Here is a 20,205-nt window from a genome sequence, read left to right as displayed (position 1 = left end):
GACTAATGATGTAAAACATCTTTTCACGTTCTCTTTGGCCATCTGTATCTTTCCTGGAGAAATGGCTCTTCAGATTCTGTACTCATTTAAAAATTAGATTGCTTTTTGCTGTTGTTGAACTGTAAGAGTTCTTCATATATTATGGATAGTCATCTCTCATCAGATATATGAATTGCACATGTTTTTCCCAATTCTGTGTGCAACCTTTTTACTATGTTGATGGTGTTTTGTTTTTTGGTGCACACAAGTTTTAAATTTTAATCAAGTCAAATTTATTTTTTATGAAAACTTCTTTAACCTATCTGATCACCAAGTCATGAATAAAATGACACCTCTTTAGTCAAAAAGACAAGAAACACAATTGTTTTTTCTTTTCATGCCTTTCATTCCAAAATTAACTTTTGGCATTTTTTTTTCCACCTTGTAACTAAATTTGCTGTTTAGATGAGTGTTGTGTCAAACTGACTTCAAAGTTCACCACTGATCACTTTCAGCATTGCTTCATTTCTCTGTAATGACTTCTTCATTTTGATTCATCTCTTCAGCTGGGTGAGTCTTCAAGTGAATTTTTCAAGAAGGTACAGAGGTTGAATATACTTTCTAGCTGCTGTGTACTTGTGAAAATGTCTTTTCATTGTCATAGTGCTTAATGAAAATGCACTGGGTCCATAAATCCTTGAATTATATAATTTTCCCAATAAATACAGATTTGGTTCCATTATTTTTACATTTAGTATTTTAAATAAGCCTGATATCAGACTAAATTTTCTTCTCTTAACTTTTTTTTTTTAATTGTATATTTATGGGATTTTCTTCTATTTATTTTAACTCAAAAATCTTTTTCTGATATGTGTCTCAGTCTCTGATTTTTCCCTGGATTTTTATGGCAACTTTCAATCTGCATACAGTGTTCCCCTTTTCAGGAGGAGGATGTTTTATTCAATTAAGTGTTTGAATATTACTTTCTTCCTCAGCTACAGATATAATTCTTGGTTTGGTTTACTTAGCTATGTTTCTTATGTCTCTCATCATCTTTCACAGCATTTTCATTTTCTTCTTCTTTTTCCTCTGTAATTTTGCAGACTCTCAGATTTGTCCTCATCACTAATTTAACTTCCTTCATGTTAATTCCACCCTTTTTGCCTGCAAAATGTATTTTAAATCTGTTACCAAATCTTTACAGTTTTAGGCAGTCTTTTCCTTCATATGTTCATTCCTGCCCACACCCCCCCCAACACACACACTTTTTTTTCTAAATTGAGACAAAACATGAAATTCACCAATTAAGGGTTCCGCCGCGGAGACACGTGAAGGTCGGTGAGTTGGTGCGGAGTTTGTCTCGGCACGCGTGGCCGCGCTGGGATGGCGTCCTCCTCGTCTTCCTCCGCAGCGGGTTTGGGCTCGGTCGACCCGCAGCTGCAGCATTTCATCGAGGTAGAGACTCAGAAGAAGTGCTTCCAGCAGCTGGTGCACCAGATGACGGAACTTTGTTGGGAAATGTGCATGGACAAGCCTGGGCCAAAGTTGGACAGTCGGGCTGAGGCCTGTTTTGTGAACTGCGTTGAGCGCTTCATTGATACAAGCCAATTCATCTTGAATCGACTGGAACAGACCCAGAAATCCAAGCCAGTCTTCTCAGAAAGCCTTTCTGACTGACCTGATTATTACCTCTCTGGAAAAGGAAGGTAGTTCAAGAAATGAAGAGCAGTTGATGGGATGGTTGAAGAAAAGGCTGTGGGGGGATCGGCTCCCACCTTTGTCACTCTTGGGACATCCTGTCATCTGAGAATGAACAAAGACCAATTTTTGTGTGTGGGGGTGGTTTGAGGGTCAAATGTGTTTGGGGTTGTGTTTTTTAATGCTAATCTTGGGAAAACAATTGACAGATGAATGGAAAACTCTACTAGGTGTATGTTACTGTATGTGGGACGATGCTTTCCTCATAGTCCCATTAACTGCTTCCTATAATTTTAATAGTGGAACTGCTCTATAATTTGATATGTGGGACCACATAGGTAATAATCTGTTATTTGTGTGGATTCCTTTCAGATTTCTGGAGAGATCGATATACATCTTTGTGTCTCTCAGAAAGGGCAGCAGTGGGGGAAAGAGTAATTTGGTACTTGACTGTAGGCCTCCTTATCTAGTGTTTGATTATCTGTGCTAGAAAAAAAATGTATGGAGTATTCATACAGTACATTTCACCTTTCTAGATTATCTCCCTCCCTTATACTGTGATTCACTTAAATATCTATATATAAAGTACAGTCTTGAGCTAGTACAGGTAGCCTGAGAGTCTAGAGGCCTTTAGTTAAAGGAATCTAGCCAGCGAACATAATTCTCATACTAAACTGCCACAAGGAAGAAGTTAACTTACCCTGTATGTCAGGGTCCAAAAAAATTTAAAGATGTGCCTAAATGAAAAAATAAGTTATAAAGATTTAGGCCAGTCAAAAACTAACAGCAGGGCTTCCCTGGTGGCGCAGTGGTTGGGGGTCTGCCTGCCAGTGCGGGGGACGCGGGTTCGGGCCCTGGTCTGGGAGGATCCCACGTGCCGCGGAGCAGCTGGGCCCGTGGGCCACAGCTACTGAGTCTGCGCGTCTGGAGCCTGTGCTCCGCAGCAAGAGGGGCCGCGATGGTGAGAGGCCCGCGCACCGTGGTGAAGATTGGCCCCCGCTTGCCGCAAATGGAGAAAGCCCTCGCACAGAAACGAGGACCCAACACAGCCATAAATAAATAAATAAATAAATTTAAAAAAAGAAAAACAAAAAAAAACTAACAGCAGTTTCAGGTAGAGGTGCATGCCTAATGTAAACCAGCATACTTTCCATTTACTGCGTTCTTTTAATCACTGAAATAAAAACTTCTACAAGATTCAAAAAAAAAAAAATTCACCAATTAAAGTAAGTGTACAATTCACTAGTTCTTAGTATTTTCACCACCAATATTGTTATCTAATTCCAGAACATTTTTGTCACGCCCCCCACAAAGAAATCTTGTATATGTTAGCTGTTACTCCCTATTTTCCCCTCCCCAACATCCCCTGGCATCCACTAATCTACTTTCTGTCTATACGGATTTGCTCATTCTGGACATTTCATATACATGGAATTATACAATATATGACCTTTTGCTATTGGCTTGAAATATTTCTCCCTTTAATAGTGTCAGTTTTTCGGACTTCCCTGGTGGTACAGTGGTTAAGAATCCGCCTGCCAGTGCAGGGGACACGGGCTCGAGCCCTGGTCTGGGAAGATCCCACATGCCACGAAGCAACTAAGCCCGCGTGCCAAAACTACTGAGCCTGCGCTCTAGAGCCCAAGAGCCACAACTACTGAAGCCCATGCACTTAGAGCCCGTGCTCCTCAACAAGAGAAGCCACCGCAACGAGAAGTCCGCGCACCACAACAAAGAGTAGCCCCTGCTCGCCACAGCTAGAGAAAACCCGCGCGCAGCAACGAAGACCCAACGCAGCCAAAAATAAAAATACAAATAAATAAATAAATAAATTTATTTATTTAAAAATATAGTGTCAGGTTTTATCATTTTAATTCTGTTAGTTTTTTTTGTGTGTATTTGGGACTTGCTTATACTGCATTTGTCTTTTAAGTCATATAGGAGAAAAACTGAATTACAAACAAAAATACATTTATACTGTCTTTTGTATTTCCTTATGTAGTTACCTTTAGTACTTTTTTCATGTGGATTTAAGTTACTGTCTGGTGTTCACCATTCCATCTTGAAAAAAATCTCTTTAGTATTTTCTGTGGGTCAGTTTGCTAGCAGTGGAGTCTTTCAACTGTTGTTTATCTGAGAATGTCTTAATCTCTCCTTCATTTCTGAAGGGTAGTTTTGCTAGGTACAGAATACTTGGTAGGCAGGTTTTTTTCCTCAGCTCTTTGCATATCTCATTGCAATGCCTTCTGGCCTCTATGGTTTCTGATGAAAAATCAGCAATTAGTCTTATTGAAGATTCTTTGTACATGATAACTCCGCTCTTGCTGCTTTAACACTGTCTTTGTCATTTGATGGTTTATGATGTATGTAGATGTGGCTCTCTTTGACTGTATCATGCTTGGACTTCCTTGAGCTTTTGGGATGTGCAGATTAACAGCAGTCATCAAATTTGTGAAATTTTAGGCCATTATTTCTCCAAATACTCCTTCAGTCTCTTTTTCTGTCTCTTCATCTGGAACTCCCATTATGTGTATAATAGGATGCTTGAAGGTGTCCCATAGGACTCTGAGATTCTGTTAATTTCTCTTCGTTCTTTTTTCTTTCTGTTTCTCACACTGGATAATCTCAATTGGCCTATCTTCATGTTCACTGACTCATACTTCTGCCTGTTCAAGTCTGATACTGAGCTTTCTCCAGTCAATTTTTTATTTTAGTTATTGTACTTTTCAACTACAGATCTTCTATTTGGTTCTTTTTTGTAATTTCTCTTTATTGATATTCTCTATTTGGTAAGACACTGTTCTTATACTTCTTTCGACATGGTTTCATTTAGTTCTTTGAACATATTTTAAATAGCTATTTTAACATCTTCATTTAGTAAGTCCAATGTCTGAGATTCCTCACAGACAGTTTCTAAACTGCTATTTTTCTTTTGTATGGTCCATATATATATTTTTTTACTTTGAATTTCCATATCTTGTAACTTTTTGTTGAAAACTGGACATCTTAAAAAATATAATGTGACAACCCTGGAAATCAGAGTCTACTACCTCCCTAGGGTTTCCTGCTGTTGCTTTACGCTGTTTTTTTTTTTTAAGTAACTTTTCTGAACAAATTCTATAAAGTCTACTGAAGCTGCCACTCAACTAGCTTAGTGGTCAGCTAATGCCTAGATGGAGATATCCTTAAACATCTAGAAACAATAAATCTCCCAGTCTTTGCCGAGGGACTACGTGCACATAGCCATCAACGCTGAGGGCAGGGAGTTATCAATTCGGCCTTAGCCTTCCCTTTCTTCTTGCCCAGAGCCTCAAGGGCAGCCAAAGGTAAAGGGTAGGCCCCTCTCAGATCTTTCCTGAGCATGCACTCAGGCCTGTGCACACTTGTGGTCTTCTAGAGTCCTAGGAATATATCAGTGCTTTTCAACATATCTATGGACATCTCATCCTCAGTTTTTCCGATAAAGCTTTTGGTTAGTCTATTGTTTGTCTCAAGTGTTATCCACTGCCTCATGCATTGTGACATTAAAACAGTTGCTTGGGGACTTCCCTGGTGGTCTAGGGGGTAAGACTCCGAGCTCCCAATGCAGGGGCCCTGGGATCGATCCCTGGTCAGGGAACTAGGTCCTGCAACTAAGGAGTCCGCATGCCGCAACGAAGATCCTGAGTGGTGCAACTAAGACCCGGCACAGCCAAAATAAATAAATTAAATAAATAAATATTTAAGAAACTAAAATAAAACACTTGCCTGTAAGTGTTTTTTGACAAACACCTCACACATAGACACAGAGGCTCATACGCACTGGATAGCTCTGAGTAAGGTCGAATAAAGATAAGCCTTTTGAGTGGAGTCTTCCAGAGAGCCATCAGACAGGTCAAATACTGACAATTCTTTGGGAATGAAATTGTGAAAGAGGTCCAGCTCTGTTCTGCTCCCTCCAGTCCTGGGAATGCAGGCTGATATTTTTCAAGGTTATCAATCACTGAGCTGAGTATGGCAATGAGAATAGGGCAAGGTAAAATGCCACAAGCTTATTACTATTCTTATCAAGGTTCAGCCATTTTTCTTGAATAAATGCTTACTACAAAAGCTACAAGCCTTTGGTTAATTTCCAGAGTTTTGGAAAAGTTTTCCATAAAGTTTTGCCAAAATTCTGTTGCTTTTATCACAGGGCAAAATGTTGGAGGTCTTTACTCCACCATTTTTTTCTGCTATTAACTCCTCACTTTGTTTTAAAACTCCCAGCCAGTTCTCTCCCCATGGCTTTTTGCTCCTATTGACAGTACTAGTACATAAAGTATTTAAATGTCTTTAAATGAATATCAAAATAACATCTATATTATATATTGGTATGAGGTATAAAATGGCTTACAAAAAAAAAGGCATAGTACCTATCTTCACAGAACTTACTGTCAGATATAAATGAAATCCTGTTACTACTTCAGAGTGTTACTTGACCTAATGAGTAAATCTCTAACATCTATCTCTTTCTTTGCGAGGTTACCTTTGCCTTGTTTTTTTGTTTTTGTTTTGTTTTTAATTTATTTATTTTTATTTTTGCCTGTGTAGGGTCTTCGGTGCTGTGCACGGGCTTTCTCTAGTTGCGGCGAGCGGGGGCTACTCTTCGTTGCAGTGCGCGGGCTTCTCATTGCGGTGGCTTCTCTTGTTGCGGAGCATGGGTTCTAGGCATGCGGGCTTCAGTAGTCATGGCTCGCAGGCTCTAAAGCGCAGGCTCAGTAGTTGTGGCGCACAGGCTTAGTTGCTCTGTGGCATGTGGGATCTTCCCGGACCAGGGCTGGAACCCGTGTCCTCTGCATTGGCAGGCGGATTCTTAACCACTGCGCCACGAGGGAAGTCCCTTTGTTTTTGTCTTTAAAAGAATTTTATGAGTTCAATTGTTTACTCATTCTCAACTGAGGAGAAATTATTTGGTCCAAATATCTGCAACGGTTTATGACTTGCCCTTGGCCCCAAACTCTAGTTGGATCTTTCTAGTATCTATAGAATCACAACACACTAATAGACACTATCTATCAGAACAATTCCTAGGCTTTCAGCTAGATCAGCTCTACTGGTCTAAGAAACTATTATTTTCTTCTGTCAACTCCCTCACTCTCAGAATAGATGCAGAACATGATAAATGACAACCTCAAGTATATATAGCCAACAGATCTCTTCTTGTCTAATTGATGCATTCAGTACTTTATTTATACGGACAGTATTTCTCAGGATACAGTGTACCATCCCTGAGTAGTCATTTCCTCTTCCCACTACTGTCCAATTTTTCTCAAAGTTAATGTCTCCAAAGGGAAGAGTTAGGATGTAAATGAATAGAAGTACACAGGAGGCCTCAAAAAATACTGGAACACCTGATTACACTTCTATTGGTACATTCTGTCTTCTGAACTAGGGGGCTGAAAGTGAGACTGAGATAAAAGATTTTCCTACCTACAATCAATTAAGTAAGCTTGTTTTATGTCTCGTAGCCACTAAGTGAGTTTTTAAAATCATAGCCATGCAGGTAGTGAAAATTTCTTCCAGTTCCTGGTTATAGGCTTCATAATCAATCCTAACATATGAGCATTTTGTGGTTCTTTTTTTCAGTGGCATCACAGTGGGAAATCAGGAGCAATTATATCAGGGGCTTTAACTCAGTTACCATTAGATACTAGTTGGGTCCTCTTAAAATTAACAGAAAATCTGCATAAGACCAGGGACAACTACTTTCTTTTTAATTTCTACACCTATAAAGATGTCTATTGACAAATCATGAACAATTTATATCTACACGGAACCAAGTCAACTCCTGTGGACCAATCAATATGTTATCCCAACAATCAAAACCCCGCACCATACCAACTCCGTATCCTTATAATTTTCCACAGAAAATATTTATTCAGTTCCTCCACAGGATGCTATTCATTTTCTAAATCTGCAGTTCTATTGTGGTGATCTCACAGGGATGTTGTGGGATATTTTAAAACTCTAGAGAAACAGTGATATGTAATATCTGGTGTACAGGACAAAAACTAATAGCTAAAGATAGTTTAAAGTTTCAACATTAGATACTGCTACATTCCTTTCAATGCTGCTGTCTGTATCTCTGCAGAGTTGGATTTTTGACAGTTTCTGTAACAAAAGCAATAAATGAGGGTGGTTGTGTCCAATCTCATCTCAAGGTGTGAGAAACTGTGCCCTAATAGCCACACATATCTCGTTAGCAAGTAATTATGCATATTTCTGAACAAAGTAAAATGTTTTCTTTCAAACACAAAACCAAAAATATTTTTGCTTATTAAGCTGTAAGATCAAAACGGTAAGTATTTTTATACCCTAATAACATAATAGCTTAGTATCTGAAAAAATACTTCATGTATTTATATGCTGCTGATGATTTATATCCCCACGATGATGAGAAAAGAAATCACCCAAACACTAAGGTGACTGTGAACAGAGAAAACTTGGAAACCTTTGTCCTAGATGGAGTCCACTAACCCAAACAAGTAACTGTTCATACAATTTTCTTCAAATATTTATCAAATGTTTGAGTGTACACAATACATCTGACCAAATAACTCACCTATCTGAACCAGAGACTGTGTCATGAAAATCTCCATGTTTCACTTAAAGATTAAATAGCACTGAGCTTTCATATGTCATCCAGAATTAAACAGCCAATCCACAAATAAAATTTCAAAAAGTAAAATTTTGAATAATTTCTGCATAATACCTGAGTGTGAGCTCTCAATGGTGGTGTCTGACTTGGAATCCAGAGATGAAGGAATTTGTCTTAATTGGGGAACATAGTACATCTTTGTACTACCAGAAGGCTTATATGGCAACAGTAAAGGCTGGCCTAAGGACATAAAGATCAGAATAATTAATAAGAAAACATTTATTAATTAACTGAACAAATATTAAGTACCTTTAATGTGCCAAGCAGTGGTCAAGATTCTTGGAATGTATCAGTAAACTAGCATTCTAGAAGAGGGAGATAGACAGTAAACAATTAGCATACTAAATAAGTAAATCATCTAGTGTTTTTATAAATTATTAGTGACATAAAAAATTAGAAAATACTGGGACTTCCCTGGTGGTGCAGTGGGTTAAGAATCTGCCTGCCAATGCAGGGGACAGGGGTTCGATACCTGGTCTGGGAAGATCTCACATGCTGTGGAGCAACTAAGCCTGTGCACCACAACTACTGAGCCTGCGTGCCACAACTACCAAAGCCCGCCCGCCCTAGAGCCCGAGCGCCACAACTACTGAGCCCATGTGCCGCAACTACTGAAGCCCACGTGCTCTAGGGCCCTTGTGCTGCGAGTACTGAGCCCTCGTGCTGCAACTACTGAAACCTGTGCGCCTAGAGCCCGCACTCTGCAACAGGAGAAGCCACCACAATAAGAAACCCATGCAGCACAACGAAGAGTAGCCCCTACTCACCACAGCTAGGGAAAGCCCGTGTGCAGCAACAAAGACCCAAAACAGCCACTCCCCCCCCCAAAAAATTAGAAAATGCTGAGGAAGATTAGAAGTATTTGGGAAATTGCAGCAGGATGCAGTTTAAATAGAGTGGTAAGGGTAGGATTCATTGAGAAGACGACTTCTTAGCAATCTATTCCATATTTAGATGGCTCTAACTAAGAAACACTTTATCTTCTATTGAACCCAAACCTGGTCGTTGTTAACCCCTACTACTGATCTTTGAAGATTCTCCCTCCAGAGTCATAGAAAGTAAATCTAATTCTCTTCTATGTGGCAGATTTTCAAAATAAGTTTTCCATTATAAAAGTATAAATTCTCAATATTAAAAAAATACACAGAAATAAAAAAGACAAAGTCTTACCACTCAAAGATAACTATTATTAATATTTTAATGTATTTCTACAGGTCTTTCCTCTGTATTGCTTATTTGTTTACATAGTTGTGTATAGTATGTATAATGTGGAATTCAGTTTTTCTACTTTACATTGATAATAAAATATTCATTTTATTTCCTATCTTCACATTTTTTATCATTCTACTACACATTAAGTGTTTTTAACCCTTCTCATAATGTTAAAAATTTAGGCTGGATTAAATTTTCAATAATAAAGAATTCTGTAATAAAGACTTCCTGTTCATAGCATACCCATTCTCCCCTGCTGCCCCATTTCACATAAGTTTCCTGATTTCAGAGTGAAAAATTATGTCATTTATAAAGTTTCGTTTTTTTAAATACTAACTGCTAAAATTCTTTCTAAAATGTCTGTGACATGGTAGTAATTTGATTATTATAGAAGATGAAATCTTTTTCTTCTTCTTATTTTTTTGCTTCATTGGGTCTTCATTGCTGCACGCGGGCTTTCTCTAGTTGCGGTGTGGGGGGCTACTCTTCGTTGTGGTGCGCGAGCTTCTCACTCTTCTCACTGCAGTGGCTTCTCTTGTTGTGGAGCACAGGCTCTAGGCATGCAGGCTTCAGTAGTTGTGGAGCATGGGCTCAGTAGTTGTGGCTCGCGGGCTCTAGAGCACAGGCTCAGTAGTTGTGGAGCACGGGCTTAGTTGCTCTGCGGCATGTGGGATCTTCCCGGACCAGGGCTCGAACCCGTGTCCCCTGCACTGGCAGGTGGATTCTTAACCACTGCGCCACCAGGGCAGTCCCTGAAATCTTTTTCTATACACTTGTTTTTCTTTCATGATGTGGTAGAAACTCTGTCTCTGTAACAGCATTTTGATATTTAGCTGGGTACATACTGCTCATCTGTACACTGTATTTCCCAATCTCCCTTGCAGACATGTATGGACATATGACTGAGTCTGGGCCCATAGGTCAAGGGTGAGAATAATGTCTGCAACTTCCAGGCATCCCATGAAAACACTCCACTGGCTGCTGCTAAAATTTATCCTCCCCATTACTCTTCTTTTCCAGTATTTTCTTTATTATTCTTCCTGAAAAAACTTAAGATCAATTAAACAAGTTCAAAAGAACAATTCCATTAGAATTTTGAGTAGAATTACATTAGAGTTTAAATTCATTTGGGAATAAATGACATCTTTAAATATTCAATTTTCCCATTCAGAAATATCCCATCCCTCCTTTTAGTCTACTGTCCTTTTCTATGCCTACACAAAGGATTAGTATTGCCATCACATGAGCCCTATAAAATTCTTGTTTAGGTTACTCCTCAGTATTCATGGGGTTGTACTGCTCATTCAAATAGAATTTTGTAGATAGCTACCACTTCTCCTGATTAAACACAACAGCTTCTTCAGTTTATCCTTATGGACCATGGTCTTCTCTTGCATCCTGTAATCACCTCTAGATGGACTCCTAGTTGCCCATGTCTAGTTTATAAAAATCAAAATACTCTAGACAGAGTCTGATAGTCCCAGAGTAGAATGAGATCTCCTTCATTCTGGATGCAATAACAACTTATAAACTACTTAGAATTGTGTTACCATCCTTGGCCACTCCATGATTCTGATGATTTGACATGGAATCCATATTACTAGTACCCTGCTTCCAACCAAGGAACTGACTTCATAGTGAAGGAAATGAGACAAAAGGCTGACGCCTAAAGGGAGTCACTGTTCTCCTCACAAGCCTGATCACCCACAGCTATGGTAAACTCAAGAACAAAAAAGCGAGTGAACAATTTACTGATAACTGTCATGGCACAAGCTGGGAGGCATCACTTTCTGAGGCTGGAATGCTAGCTTACTGAATACGGCATGTGCTCAGAACCACATGTGGCACTTGCCTATCCCACAGACAGAATGCATGTATTTAGGAACAAAGGCAGAAGCCTTTAAAATCTTTTGCTTTCTATCTCTGTGACTCTGCTTTGTTTGATGGAAGATCTTAGAAATAAGGGAGGGGCACTTCTACCGGGAGACAGGAGCCATCTAGTCATTTTACATTCTTTATGTCACTGAAACAATACAGGGAATAGGATGCCATAGTGTTGACTAAAACTACAATTGACCTTAACTATCAGGGAGAAATAAGGTTACCTTAAAAGAAGAAAGTCAGTAGGAGTATGGCTTACACCTAGGGGACCACTTTACCAAGCCTGGTCATAGAAATTAACAAAAAATTACCTTAAACCTATGCAGGGCTAGCAAAGCCTTAGACTACTTAGGAACACTTGTACCAACCTATCAGGCAAAACCCCAGCCAATGAGAACCTGGCTGAATTCAAGGAGAATGAAGAAATGTATAGAGGCTGGAAGAATTTAAATAACAGGAAAAATAGGTTGTAGCCTCTACTTCTCTTTGGACGTTGCTGTAGTCATTATTGTTAGGATATTGACTTAGTAGTTTTCTTCCTCCACCAGTGTATATAAAGCTTGGTGGTGATGGTTAAATTTACCATTTAGTTCAAAGTTTGCAGAAAATGGACAACAACAATTGGGCAGAATTACAATGGACCCAGAGCAAGAATGGTTACCATGTGGAGATGGAGAATTCAGAGGCAAGATAAGTGGCTTTTTGAAATTCTCAACAACTTTATGTTTGGATGCAGAAGTCTTAAAGTTACTTTGGACTGCCTATCTCTGGGGGAAGAAGCGACTATTCAGCAAATAATGGTTGTTCCTGGGAGAGAAAGAAAGGACTGGAGAAGGGTAAAGAAGAAAGTCCAACCATAAAATTTATTTCTTCAAAAAACTTGCAAATGGAACTAAATATAAACATATAGCATATTACTCTTAATTTGTTAATTCAGAGCAGTGGACACATAGTCATAAATTCAACATGCTATTCTGTATACTTTTTTTTTTTTTTAAAGCAATTCCTTTATTTTTATTATTTATTTATTTATTTTTGGCTGTGTTGGGTCTTCGTTTCTGTGCAAGGGCTTTCTCTAGTTGCGGCAAGCGGGGGCCACTCTTCATCGCGGTGCGCGGGCCTCTCGCTATCGCGGCCTCTCCTGTTGCAGAGCACAAGCTCCAGACACGCAGGCTCAGTATTTGTGGCTCACGGGCCTAGTTGCTCTGCGGCATGTGGGATCTTCCCAGACCAGGGCTCGAACCCGTGTCCCCTGCATTGGCAGGCGGATTCTCAAGCACTGCGCCACCAGGGAAGCCCTATTCTGTATACTTTTAAAATATTTTTTAAAATTTTACTTCTGAATCCACAGAGTTAAAAATATTTTATTATTAAACCAAATAATATTTCTCTTTTAAAGGAGTCCTTTCTACCAAGTACCTGTATGTAAAGGTAAGACCATGAACTGTGGGCTCTCTATAGACTGATCCATTTGATGTCAGAAGAGGTATAAAATACACTTTCACAGTTGGATTTCCTCTCCTGTGCTCTTCCACCAACATGAAAACAGCATAGCCCAGAGTAGCCTGGGTTTCAGTACAAGGCATGTGGAACAGACCCAAACCGTTTTTGCATCCTGATGCCAAACTCCAACGGACTCATAAGCCCATGAGTGAGGAAAGCAAATGTCTGTTGTTATAAAGCACTGAGATTTTCGAGGTTCTTATACAGTATCACGCTGGCAATAGGTAACTGACACATTAAAGGTGTTCTGTGTGATATTGATTAGACTATACATTTGGGGGGCATAATTTTATTTCACAATAAAAGTGTATAAGAAATATAACCATCTCGGGCTGCCCTGATAGCTCAGTGGTTAAGAATCCGCCTGCCAATGCAGGGGACACGGGTGCCAGCCCTGGTCCGGGAAGATCCCACATGCCGCGGAGCAACTAAGCCCATGTGCCACAACTACTGAGCCTGCGCTCTAGAGCCCGCGAGCCACAACTACTGAGCCCATGCACCACAACTACCGAAGCCCACGTGCCTAGAGCCCGTGCTCCACCACAAGAGAAGCCACCGCAATGAGAAGCCCGTGCACCGCAATGAAGAGTAGCCCCCGCTCGCCGCAACTAGAGAAAGGCTGCACGCAGCGATGAAGACCCGACACAGCCAAAATAAAATAAATAAAATAAAAAAAAAAGAAAAGAAATATAACCATTTCAACATATAAATGTATTTATTCAAATTAAATTCAGTGCAATTTAAATGTGGAACTAAGCAATTTTCTTTATACATTTAGGCATATTCCATTTATACCTACAGACAGATAAACTTTTTGCACAAGTAGGAACACTTAAAATCTATTTTGAATAGATTTGTACAAACTGTTGAATACTTTAAAATTAGTAATTGAAAGTTCCCACCCTCATTTGGAGGTAGAATGGGAACTTAACTTTCCAGTTACTGGTCTGAAAAAGAAAATAACTTGCTATAATTTTGAATGTTATATAGTGTAAGCACTATAAAAATATCACTGTCATGATAGCATAGGAACACTCTAAATGTTGTAGACCTTATGGTAGAAATTGCTAGCTGTTCACCAAAACTCATTTCTTTTTCATCCTGGAAAGCACAGCTAAACTATTCCTAGTCAGTGGAAACTGATGTGGGCCACACCTAGGCCTAGACCATAAAAGCCTCCCAACATGTGCTCCTCCATGCTTTTCGTCCCTTCCAGTTGACTATGATGATGAATCCAAGGTTCCATGTTTTAAAGAAAGCAGAGTCACAGTCAACCTGGGTCCCTGCTCAACGTTTCTTGAGCAAGAAATAGACTGGTATTGTGTTTGCTATCTGTTCACTGTCTCATGCAAAACAATAGTAAAAGAAACAATGCCAAATAATTATCTACCTCCCTAAAATTGAACCTCTATAGTTTTTATGTTTTCATGAACTACTTGCATTCTTATGACAAGTATTATGAGTTGAAAATACGTCAGCCACAAGTAGCATGAGTTTCACATAGGTTGTTAACTTCACTAGAAATTGAAGTAAAAACATAATAAATTATATTCTCTTCATAGCTATGTAAATAAAAGATGTTATCATCATGTACAACCTAATGCTTAAAATTAAAATTAGGTTTTCTAACTAGAAAGACCCAATCAAGAAATTTATTGGTTAATGACACACAAAAGTTGGTAATGTGACCTAAAATTCTCTTACCATCTGTGCCATGAAGAACAGTAATCTGTTGGACTGAAGATGATGAAGCAAACTTGACAGGAACTTTGCCCAACTTCTGTGTACTGAGCTCTGGAATATCATGTCCACGATCTTCAGCATTACCAAAAATCTCAGATGAAAACATGGCTTTTCCTGGACTCTCTGTTGTTATCTGAGTGACTGCATCAGATGATAATTTTCCAGAGACGGGAGAAAACGGGGTCTTAATCTCCTTTGGTGATCTGAACAAAAAAGGGAAAGCACACAGCAGGTCATATCCTTGGCTTATCAAATACTGTAATTTCTTTCCAAATGTGGCTTCAATATTTTTTGGAGACACATCCAACTCCAATGGTTAAGTTATTTCTGCAGTACCCTTTGCTTTTTTACATACTTATTACAGGGTGATCATGCATGAGTTTACTTTTACTTATTTTAAAATCTACTTTTATTTTGGATTTAGAATGCTATTATATAAGGAAAGGGTACTTTTCAGTTGAAGTGGAAAGATATCCATTACAAAATAATTACTGGAAGTCCACTATAAATTAGGGGACTATGCTAAACGCATAGAGTGTACAAAAATAAAAAAGAAACAGAGCCTTTCCTCAAAGAGTTTATATGTCAGTGGGGGAACCAGAGGTTTTTAAGGTTGTAATTATGTATATAGATGATAAAGAATCCATATTAAAACATAATGGAGTAAATAAATGAGTGTATAAATAAATAAATAATAGGAGGGAGGGAGAAGACAAATCTTGCCAACAGAAGAATTCCATATGTAGGTAACCTCCCCCCCGCCACCCCCCCCCCCCCCCCCCGCCGGCATCCATCTCCTCCCCAAGGAGGTGGAGGTGAAGCTTAATCTTCCCCTTAAGTCCAGTCCTGGGCTGGCCTTAATGATTGAATTCCAAAGAGAGTATAAAATGGGAGAAAAAGTAACTTTACAGTGGAGAAACCAAGCAAACACCATGTTATGCAAGTGATGATGTTTCACATCACCAGTGATGTCACGGAGACACTACATACTCTCTGTTATGATGTGATGAGACGGTTACTTCGCTTCTGTGGTATTCTTTGTCAAAACCTATAACTCCAGTCTAATCATGAGAAAAACATCAGCCAAACCCAGACTGAGGACAATTCTACAAAATATCAGACAAATATTCCTCAAGACTGTCAAAATCATAAAAAACAAGGAAGGAATGAGGAACTGTCATAGACCAGAGAAGACTAAGGAGACATGACAACTAACTAAGTGGAATGTGATATACTGGATTGGGTCCTAGAACAGAAAAAGGTCATTAACAGGAAAACTGGTGAAATCCAAAAAAAGTCTTAAGTTTAGTTAATAGTAATGTATAAATGTTGGCTTTTTAATTTTGAAAAATATAGTATGGTAGTATAAGATGTTAGCAATAGGAAAAACTGGGAGAGAGGTAAAGGGAACTCTGTTTGTATCTTTTCTGCAGATTTGAAACTATTTGAAAATAAAAAAGGTCATTTTTAAAAAATGGAGTAATACTGTATTGTATTATATCACAGAAGAAGAAGACCTTTTAAAAGGTCTTTTAAATCTCTACCCTCTATATACTATTCACTAATTAAAAGGACAATTATGAGAAAAGAAAATAGGCCCATCTCCTTTATGTATACAGAAGCAAAAATCATACACAAAATGTTAGACAATCAAATGTAGAGTGTGTGAGTGAGTGAATGTGTGTGTGTGTGTGTGAATTCCTACCAAGTTGTTTTACTCCAGAAATGCAAGGTGAGTTAACATTCAAATATCAATAAATGTCATGCACCACATGAATAAAATAAAGGAGAAAATGTATATGATCATATCAGTATAGTCAGATAAAGCATTTGATAAAATTCAATAATTATGTATGATTAAAAACTCATAGCAAAGGGAAACTACAAAAAACTTTAGAGCCACCATCCTATTTATAGTGAAATGTGGAGAATGTCCACTGTAAGATTAGGAACAAAATAAGAATGCCAACTCTTACCTTTTCTATTCAACCTGTTAGTAAAAGTATTAAATGGCATTAGCAGTAAGGCAGGAAAAAGAAATCAGAAATATAAGGCTAAGAAAGGAAGAAATAATACTGTCACTTTCCATATTTGATATAATTAAGGATACAGAAAATCCAAAACCATCTACAGATAACTTGTTAGAATATCAGTTAGTTTTTAGAAGAGTTGCCAGATAAGAGACCAAACATTAAAAAATTCCACTAACATTTTTCTGTGTCTGAAAAGTTATAAAATTAAAAACTAAAAAATATGCCATCTACATTATCATCAAAACATCATATACCTAATAATAAGTGTAATAAAAAATGTAAGAACCCTGAACAGAAAACTATTAATATATCATAGAGAGAAATTAAAGGTGATCTAAATAGGATTTCTACTTTGAGGCAGGATATATAGGCATACCTCACTTTATTGCACTTCACTTTATTGTACCTTGCAGATAATGCTTTTTTTTTTTTTTTTTTTTTTTTTTTGTAACAAATTGAAGGTTTGTGGCAACCCTGTGTCAAGCAGCTCTACTGGTGGTGCCATTTTTTCCAACAGCATTTGCTCACTTCGTGTCTCTATGTCATGTTTTGGTAAGTCTCACAATATTTCAAACTTTTTCACTATTATACTTGTTACATGATCTGTGATCAGTGATCTTTGATGTTACTATTGCAAAAAGATTACAGCTTGCTGAAGGCTCAGATGATGGGTAGCATTCTTAAAGTCTGCTTTCAAATTAAGATATGTACTTTTTTTAGACATAATGCTATTGCACACTTAATAGACTACAGTATAGCATAAACATAACTTTTACATGCACTGGGAAACCAAACAACTCGTGTGACTTGCTTTCTTATGATATTCTCCTTATTGTGGTGTCTGGGACCAAAGCCATATCTCCATAATAATATGCCTGCACTAGGTAGGCACAGGCCATCACTCCTGCTGCAACGAGCAAACAAACTTGAATAAAGGATCATCGAGCTAAGGAAGCAATCAAGAAACAATATCAACTAGTATGCTAGAGAGGGACATTTAGAGATTTGGAGCAGGGGTTTGGTGTAGGGAGACATACTCCACTGGAAAAGAGAAATCACCATACCTTTTGATGAACTCATTTGCTGGCATGATGGAGTGAAATCTAGCAGAATGTCAAGCCGATTTCCCCCACAGGACATTTCCTTAGTGTCAGGGTGGTACAGGATGATGGGGGACTGAGCCAAGAAAGCAGAGTGAAATTTCCTGCACAGTCATGGCACGAACAAACCAAATCCCGCTAGATAAAGGGGCCTGTGACAATCATTAGGTCTCCTCTTCAAGACATTTGCCAGTTTTTGAACCTATAGAAAGCAGGAAGCTTAAATACCTAATGCCTGAGGGAGAGAACTTTCCAAAGTGAGGAATCAGAGACCTACCAGACTCACAGTAAAAACCCAGAAGTGCCATCCCCAAGAAGGGGGCTGAGTCAGAAAAAGTGAAATCATCTGCAATGTTTCAGTGTTTATGAGACAAATTTTCATTGAGAAAGTGTAACGGTAACAAATACATAGCTGGTCTCTCCTTACATTTGCCATACTCTGAAGCTGTGAGAACTGAGAGCCTAAAGAGCTGAATTCAAACATCTGAAAGACTGAAGTCAATAACTGACTGTATTTATTGAAGAATCAAAGACCTGTCAGGCTCACAGCAAAAATCCAGGGAGGCCACAAATCAGGAAAAATCATAGGTAGGATGAGACAAGTAAAGCTCCAACCCAGTTCTGACCTAGTAAAATTCCTGAAATGACTGAAATGATCAGCCACTCTGATTAACAGAGAAAGGGGTAAATCTTCTCTGGTTCAAAGTAATAGCATCTTCAGTCTCTATGAATTTTTTATTCACCATGTCCAGCACACAATCAAAAATTATGAAATTCCTGAAGCAGGAAAAAGTGACTAAAAATTAAGACAAAAAAAAAAAAACAAAAAACAAAACAAGAAAAATTGATTTAGAGGGAATTCAGATTCTGGAGTTAGCACAGAACTTTAAAATGACTATATTGAGAGTAAAAGATGGGGATTAATAGATTAAAATATGGAGAATCTCAACAGAAAATTGGAATCAATTTTAAAAAATCAAATACAGATAAATGAAAAATAAGAAAACTGATCCCCAGCAGACCTTAGGGAATACTAGAAGAAATTTTTTTAGGCTGAAGTAAAATGGCCCAACATAGAACAGAGCTGGCCTCTCCGTCCCATATTGAACTCGAGTTGGAAGAGGCGAGTCCGGTCTCAAAACGGAGGTAAAACCGCCGCCCGGTCGCCCCCAGCCCGACTCCGGCCGTCGCCGCCGCCGCCGCCGCCGCCGCCGCCACCGCCGCCGCCGGGGGGGGTGGGGAGGAGGGCCATGATCCAAAGGAACCAGAACAGTTGAGAAAACTGTTTATTGGTGGTCTGAGCTTTGAAACTACAGACGATAGCTTAAGAGAACATTTTGAGGAATGGGGCACACTTACAGATTGTGTGGTGATAAGAGACCCCCAAACAAAACGTTCCAGGGGCTTTGGTTTTGTGACTTACTCTTGGGTTGAAGAGGTGGATGCAGCAATGTGTGCTCGACCACACAAGGTTGATGGGCGTGTAGTGGAACCAAAGAGAGCTGGTTCTAGAGAGGATCTGTAAAGCCTGGTGCCCATCTAACAGTGAAGAAAATTTTTGTTGGTGGTATTAAAGAAGATACAGAAGAATGTAATTTGAGAGACTACTTTGAAAAGCATGGCGAGATTGAAACCATAGAAGTTATGGAAGACAGGCAGAGTGGAAAAAAGAGAGGATTTGCTTTTGTAACTTTTGATGATCATGATACAGTTGATAAAATTGTTGTTCAGAAATACCACACTATTAATGGGCATAATTGTGAAGTGAAAAAGGCCCTTCCTAAAGAAGAAACGCAATCTGCTGGATCACAAAGAGGTCGTGGAGGTGGATCTGGCAACTTTATGGGTCGTGGAGGAAACTTTGGAGGTGGTGGAGGTAACTTTGGCCGTGGTGGAAACTTGGTGGAAGAGGAGGCTATGGTGGTGGAGGTGGTGGCAGCAGAGGTAGTTATGGAGGAGGTGATGGTGGATAGAACGGATTTGGAGGCGACGGTGGTAACTATGGCAGTGGTCCTGGTTACAGTAGTAGAGGAGGCTATGGTGGTGGTGGACCAGGATATGGAAACCAAGATGGGGGATATGGTGGCGGTGGTGGAGGATATGATGGTTACAATGAAGGAGGAAATTTTGGAGGTAACTATGGTGGTGGTGGGAGCTATAATGATTTTGGAAATTATAGTGGACAACAGCAATCAAATGATGGACCCATGAAGGGAGGCAGTTTTGGTGGAAGAAGCTCGGGAAGTCCCTATGGTGGTGGTTATGGATCTGGTGGTGGAAGTGGTGGATATGGTAGCAGAAGGTTCTCAAAACTCACAAGAAAAGGGCTACAGTTCTTGGCAGGAGAGAGAGCGAGGAGGTGTCAGGAAAGCTGCAGGTT

General features: G+C 39.1%; 2 long non-coding RNA genes and 2 pseudogenes across 4 annotated transcripts in view; 2 read left to right on the top strand and 2 right to left on the bottom strand.

Moving 5' to 3' along the window:
- The first annotated feature begins 6 nt into the window (after positions 1–6).
- Positions 7–2,639, top strand: LOC309653978 (mitochondrial import inner membrane translocase subunit Tim8 A pseudogene; annotated as a pseudogene). The gene has a single exon. The product of its transcript is annotated as a mitochondrial import inner membrane translocase subunit Tim8 A pseudogene (transcript).
- Positions 2,640–5,430: 2,791 nt separating this feature from the next.
- Positions 5,431–16,826, bottom strand: LOC309653977. Its single transcript, XR_014259692.1, has 2 exons — positions 14,654–16,826; positions 5,431–8,533 (listed from the first exon to the last, which is right to left on the bottom strand). It is a non-coding gene; the product is annotated as an uncharacterized lncRNA (long non-coding RNA).
- On the bottom strand, positions 9,940–13,157 carry LOC309653976. The gene is made up of 2 exons (XR_014259691.1): positions 12,758–13,157; positions 9,940–12,427 (listed from the first exon to the last, which is right to left on the bottom strand). It is a non-coding gene; the product is annotated as an uncharacterized lncRNA (long non-coding RNA).
- Positions 16,827–18,932: 2,106 nt separating the features above from the next.
- LOC309653975 overlaps positions 18,933–20,205 on the top strand; it is a 33,706-nt pseudogene continuing 32,433 nt past the window's right edge. Inside the window, exon 1 of the transcript in view lies at positions 18,933–20,127. The product of the transcript in view is annotated as an uncharacterized misc_RNA (transcript). The remainder of the gene's footprint in view (positions 20,128–20,205) is intronic.

This window comes from Balaenoptera physalus (genome assembly GCF_965194825.1).
Source record: "Balaenoptera physalus genome assembly, contig: HAP1_SCAFFOLD_1575, whole genome shotgun sequence".
In the NCBI taxonomy this organism is placed as follows: domain Eukaryota; kingdom Metazoa; phylum Chordata; class Mammalia; order Artiodactyla; family Balaenopteridae; genus Balaenoptera; species Balaenoptera physalus.
The sequence above is the reverse complement of the archived record's forward strand: the minus strand, read 5'-3'. Positions and strand labels throughout refer to the sequence as shown.